The sequence below is a fragment of the Pinus tabuliformis genome, chromosome X, assembly GCF_031772625.1.
Source record: "Pinus tabuliformis cultivar Carrire ecotype Pingquan chromosome X, CPIR1, whole genome shotgun sequence".
Lineage (NCBI taxonomy): Eukaryota > Viridiplantae > Streptophyta > Pinopsida > Pinales > Pinaceae > Pinus > Pinus tabuliformis.
This window is the reverse complement of record NC_142308.1, coordinates 1062374486-1062381342: the sequence shown is the minus strand read 5'-3', so window position 1 is coordinate 1062381342 and position 6857 is coordinate 1062374486. Positions and strand designations below refer to the sequence as shown.

The following is a 6857-nucleotide window of genomic DNA, read 5'->3' as shown; positions in this document are numbered from 1 at the left end:
CACAAAGGCATAAATTCCATTTGCATAGATCCTCTGCTGCCAATCTCACTGTTGGATCTGGGCGATGACCATCTCATCTCCGTGATAGAAAATGCCAACAATGGTCGAATAGTGGCCACTGGGAGTGTTTTTCTGGACAAGGAATTCCTCAGAACCTATGGTAAAGTGGGTCGATATGTTGTTGTGGATTCATCTGTCAGAGGTTCTGGACGGTGGCCACTGGGAGCGTTTTTCTGGGGACGAAATTCCTCAGAACTTGGCAGTAAAGTTGGTCACATTGAAGATGGGAGTGGGGTTTTGGATTGGATTTGGAGGGCTCCCTCGAATCAATCTGGATTTTCTGAATCTGTTGCATTTGAAAGCCCAGGGGCACACCATTTGGCTCTAGTAAAATTATTTTCGAACTCTTTGCATTCGATCACTCTGATTATAGGTTAATGGATTTAATTTCATTGACATAGCTCCATTCCTGTAAATTGAATTGCAGTGTCTTTTTTGGTCTTATTTTCTTCATTTAAAATTGAATTGCAATATTTTAAGTAAATCTATGCTGATCATAAAAATACCACACAACCGTATTGTAAACACACAATTTCATAATTTCCCTGTTACCGCAAATCAATATAAATAATATTTATCCATTTCACTATCAGACACTACAAAAAAAGCAACTCACTGTGATGTTGTGATGCTTTGCACTTTTCATTTTGAACGATGACATTCAACAATGCATCTTCAAAGATTGCATAGTGATCGATGGATACATTTTAGACTGAGGAAAAAAAAGATTTGGAGGCCCAATACTACATTGAATCAAAACTTTTGATAACGAATAAAACAACTAATGTTAATTTAATCAATCTTCCTTTGGTTACTATTTAGTGTCATAGTATATATTCATATCCATGTGTTTGCTATTCACTTAAAATTTTGAGAAGAAGATTGTGAATCATAGGATAACATATACTTCCAAGTGTTGTCAATGGCCATTACAGATGGTTACACAGTCTAGGTCTGTAATTTGTCTACCAAAGAATAGTTAAGGACATTAAGCAGTTCTTCTCATACTGTGGCACAATAAAGAACGTAAAATTAGAGAGGTGGGTGTTGGATTTCTTGATTGAGTTTTATGTAAAAGTGTTGATTTCCAATTTCTACAATATCTATTGAGCATAATAGTTGTCAACTTGTGTATTATCAGAGTTGCAGAGAAGTGTTCTATTAAGAATATGTTGAGAAATAGAGTGCAGTCACAACATTATTTTTGTGTTGCAATATCTATTGAGAATAATAATTGTCAACTTGTGTTTTATCAATTGCAGAGAAGTGTTTTGTTAAGAATTGGTTGAGAAATAGAGTGCAGTCACAATATTATATTTGTGTTATCAAAATTAGAGAAGTGATTCATGGAAAACTTGTTGGATGTAGTAAGACTTGACATCAATGAGTCAGGAAATATCAAGCCAGGTAGTAGCCCTGGTGTATATTTTTCCTGATAAAACTGGATAACACTAGAGGATTTGCATTGATATACATACTTAAGGTCTGTGTAACAACAGACCTTAACTGGCCAAAACCAGTGCCTGATTATATTTTTTGGGTGGTGATAGGACGGGGCAGTGGACACAAGTTGCTTTAGTGACTATCAAGGAGCCCTATGCTTTAGAAACTACTATCCTTCTTAGTGTAAGTATGATTTTCTTAGTTTATCAGTGTTTGCAATTGTAAGGTTTAAAGGGTAAATTCTCTGCTGTGATTTTGTTACAAGTGGATTTTGGTTGGGATTTGAATTTGCTATAAAGAGATGGAATTCAAGATGTAACTTTACTAATAGTCACATTCAGATTGACATGGCATTCTGAATATAGTTTTGGTTTTCTGGTAAAAAGACAAAAAGTGAAAAAACTGTAGTTTTGATGTTTTGGGCATTTTTGAACCAGGGAGCAACAATCCTAAATTAGGAGGTGTATATAGTGCCATGGGGAGGATCAGAGGAGGCAGTTAATCAATGGGAAAAGAAAATGATAAAATTTCATGAAGAGGGCAACACATTAGGAGTATTTTCATTTACTTATTTTTACTCTTTTATATTTTTTATTTATTTTTATATGTGGAGGAACAATGTTCAAATAAATTTAAGAAGAAATTTGTTTCCTCAAAATAGCATTAATACTGCACTTAGATCTAGACCTTGCTTACCCTGCCATAGTCGTTCTTGTATCAAATCAATTTTATGGTCTCTGTATATGTGTTTAAATGTCTGATCTTTCAATTTTGTTTTGAGGTCTTTGATAAATGAGTACCATTCATGGGTAAACGACAATACTTTTTTCTTGTTGTATAGTTCCAAGATCAAGATTGAATCATGTAGATTACCTCAAAGGCCATTTTGGTCAAGGATATTGAGAGTAACCTAGAATAAGATTTTACTTGTGAAAAGAAAGGAAAATAATGAAAAACAAATTTCATTTATTTTGACTGTTTTGTAAGAAAATGTCTTAAATGTAATCTTGCTTTACAAACTGTCTGTAAATAACTATTTGCAGAGAAGGAAGATCCTACCCTTTAAATTCTACTTATTCCTGTAGTTTTGTAGAATAGAAGTAGCTTAAAAAGGCCACCTACCTTACCAATGGAGAAAAGTAAAATTTAGATATTACATCAAAATTTAGAAAGTCATACTTCTTAGACTGAAAAATGATTTTCTCAATTAGCCTATGATATTTTGAGGGTATTAACATTTTTGTTATTGGACAGTTTGAATTCCTTGATAAGCAACTAAGATTTTTTGTTCCATTTTGCTAACCAGGCAGTAAAAGTGGTTACAACAATTCTCAAAAGGTTACACCCTAGGAAAAGATACTTTAAGCAAAGCCAAAGAGTTAGACGAGAAGTATCAAGTGATGGACATTGCTGCAGCAAAGGTGGCAGATTTTGGCAAATTCTTCGAAGAGATATCAAAAGCAGCTTTGATTACAGCTGGGCATGCAGCTAGCAATGCAAGAACAACAACTGTGAATAGCAGTTATTTTGCAACAAGAGCGCTGATGGTTGTTGGGGTTCTTGACAGGGCAGCCAAAGCTGCTGCTAATTTTGGTAATAGGAATAATGCAACAAAGAAGTAGACTTCAAGTATTATGGAATTATCAAGTTAGAACTGTAATGTAGTGGTGTTGGCCGTCAGGTTTATCTATCTCATAATTAAGTATGTATGTAATGTTGTAAGTTCTTGTCCATAAGGACATGTCAGTGTGTAAGAAACTACTAAAAATATTTGAAAGCATCTTCTGTAATCATGACCATGCAGCTATGTGGGGTAGAGTCAAATTTGTTGGTGGGAATGTGTGATATTGTGTAGAATCAAAGTCATTGGTGAGAATATGTGATATTGTGGAATATCTACGACCTGCAAATAATATGTCATAAATAAGGATGGTTCAAATGGAAAGATCACATAGATTAAGGATTCTCTTTAAATTATTTAGGTAGTGTAAATGAAATTTATTAGATAAATTGGTTTCAAATATATGTTATGGAAATAAAATTTAAGAAACAGGGAAAATAAAACCTCGTTAAGGTGAAAATATCACCTCTATGGATTCATCTATCAAAGGTAAGCATTTTTTTCAAGGACTATGCTAGGCTTGCAGGGTGTTATACAATTATTGTTGTTTGCGTCATGGAGAATAAGGGATTTTTATCAGAAATGCATATGCCTATTTTTCTTCATGATAAGAATGTTTAGATTGCCTTGTATTTCCATTGAATTTCTTTATTTTCTTGTATGATAGTTTATTCAAATAATTTATAGTGATCATTGTGATGATTCCATGATAAGAGAAAAAACTCCAATACTAAAACTTCAATCAAAATTTCCAATCTGTTTAAATACATCTGTTGAATGGTGAACTCAAAGACCACAAACATGGCATATCAGAAGATAACTAGATCTAATAATTCAGTAACATGAATATAGTGGACAACACACAGTAGTTTGAAACAACAGTTAATATTTTCTTATCCACACAATATAAAAGTTACACCGCGTAGTTTGAAACAACAGTTAATATTTTCTTATCCACACAATATAAAAGTTACACTGTTGTCGTGAAGGGATTACAATGGCTTCTCAAAAGCCTGAGGCACCCTCTCAGTAGATTCACTCTACTCATTCTAGCTATATATAAGCCTAACTACAATGCTCTCCCAACTTGACTTGACAAGAAAGGAAACAAAAATTACAAAAATATCTCTCTGTCAAAGGAATCATTAGCCAATATAACAAATAATCGTTCCTCAAGAGATGTTCCCTACTTAGCATGTGAATCTCCCATCATAAATGGCTCATAATGTGAGAGGTATCGGTCACAACTTTCATATAATATGTCATAAACTTACATTGGTAAAAAATAAAAGATGCCAAGCATCTATATGGAAGGAAATTTTATGGATCTATAAGTTGTCTTGCAAATCTTCAAAACTCATCTGCCCCTTTTTTTAGGAGAACAACTCTGAGCAACCAAACACTGACATTCTATCTTCAAAAGGAAGGTGTTCTCTACCAAGCCTAGCTTCTCTCTCAGAATCTTAACATCCCCTTTGCAAAGGGTTTCATTAGAATGACAACAACCCGCATTTAAAGCATTTCTCCACCCCTCTCCTAATTAGAAATACAATTTTGGGTTCTCTACTAATTTTCTCCACACCCATTTAATCTAACAATGGACAGATAAAAATCAGACTTTGAATTAAATGAAGGAGTTGCAGCTCACAGGTGTGTACAGCACCTGGAGACTGCACCCAAACAAAGAAGAGACTCTCTCTCCGTTCACTCTACATTGCATCAAATGAATACTACAATATTAAATACATGACTGAAAATTAGGTAGTTGTGAACAACCTCCTAAACTCTAGGAACTAATCCTAAACTAAGGAGATGCGTTACAACCATATAACCATTTCTCCATTATTTTTAGCTCCCCCCCCCCCCCCCCCCCTTAATGGAGAAAGGGTTATTCTGCACTCCTAACATCCCTCTAAATAACTCAAACTTTACTCGCCCTAGAGGCTTAGTAAAAATATCAGCTAAATTATCACAAGTGTTACAATAATCCACACATATTTCTTTAGACTGTATCTTTTCTCGAACAAAGTGAAACTGAGTCTCAATATGTTTAGTATTTTTATGGAAAACTGGATTATATGCAAGCTTTATTGTGCTCTGGTTGTCAGTTTTGATGCTGGTTGCTTATTTTTATCCTTCGCCTGCATCGCTAAGCAATCTCCTCAACGAGATGGCTTCGCATGTAGCTGCACACAATGCCTGGTACTCAGCTTCACATGATGATAATGCTACAGTACTTTGCTTTTTGCTACTCCACGAAATAACCCCAGATCCAATACTAAATGCGTAACCTGTGATGGATCTACGATTATCCAGGTCACCTGCCCAATCAGAATCTGAATAACCTGCTAAAGTAACATCAGAAATGTCAGTGTATAAAATACCATAATTACAAGTACCAGTAAGGTACCTCAACACACATTTTGCTGCAATCCAGTGACTTTCAAGTGGTTTGGACATAAACTGGCTCAGCACACTAACAGAATATGCCAGATTAGGTCTAGTTGTCATGAGATATATCAAACTTCCCACTAGCTGTCTATACAAAGTGCCATCCACCTGTTTTGTGCCATCGTCACTACTTAACTTGAGATTCTGTTGCAATGGTGTTGCTGCTGTTTTGCACTGTTCCATTCTAAATATTTCCAATAGGGTTCTGGCATACTTTCCTTGAGTTAGAAAAGTTTGACCAGAATCTTTCCATACTTCCAAACCTAGGCAATAATGAAGATCTCCAAGGTCTTTCATTTCAAATACCTGTGACATTTGCTTCTTGATTTCTTTGATCAAATTATTTACATTTCCTGTTATGATCATGTCATCCACATACAAAGAAATCAAAATAATCTGCCTCTATTTATTTAACTTGGTATACAGGTTTGGATCATTTAGGCTCCTATGAAAGCCATGCTGTATAAAAAATGAATCAATTTTCTCATACCATGACTTGGGTGCTTGTTTCAAACCATAAAGTGCCTTATGCAATTTACACGCTAAATGCTCCTGCCCCTTTTCACAAACCCAGGAGGCTGTACTAAATCAATTTCTTCCTTTAATTCTCCATTCAGAAATGCAGACTTAACATCTAGCTGGTGTAGCTTCCTTTTATGTTTTTTTGCTAACGAAATTAGCATTCTAATTGTATTTAGTTTAGCTACACGGGAAATGGTGTCATCAAAATCTATTCCTTCTTGCTGTGAGAAACCCTTTGCTACCAGTCTAGCTTTGAATTTTTCTACACTCCCATCTGCATTTATCTTAGGTTTATACAGCCACTTACATCCTATGGGGGTTTTTCCTTCAGGCAACTCAACTAAATCCCAAGTATGGTTTCTATATAATGATTCAATTTCCTCATGCATTGCAGCCCTCCATTCATCTGATTTACTTGCTTCTTCATAATTTGAAGGTTCTACAATGTTTAAAATTTTGGACATTAAAGCATAGCCTTTCAATCTTGCAGGTAGTCTAGTCTTCCTACCTGATCTTCTAGGTAGAGGACTTACCTCAAGTCTACCTATTTCAGCACTTTCCGGGCCTGCATCATCACTTATTACACTATCTGCTGCTACTTCTTCCTATTTCTACTCCTGCTCCTGCTCTTCATCTTCGTCACTGTTCATTTCTATCAGCAATGGAATGTAGCTATCACTGTTAGAGTCTTCTTTTCCATCTTCAACATGTTCATGAAAAATAACATCTCTGCTTGCAAAAACTTTATGAGTCAAAGGAT

The 6857-nt window shown here is 35.1% G+C and overlaps 1 pseudogene; it reads left to right on the top strand.

Annotated features, from left to right (window-relative positions):
- Positions 1–982: 982 nt before the first annotated feature.
- On the top strand, positions 983–3125 carry LOC149143479 (binding partner of ACD11 1-like; annotated as a pseudogene).
- Positions 3126–6857: the final 3732 nt, after the last annotated feature.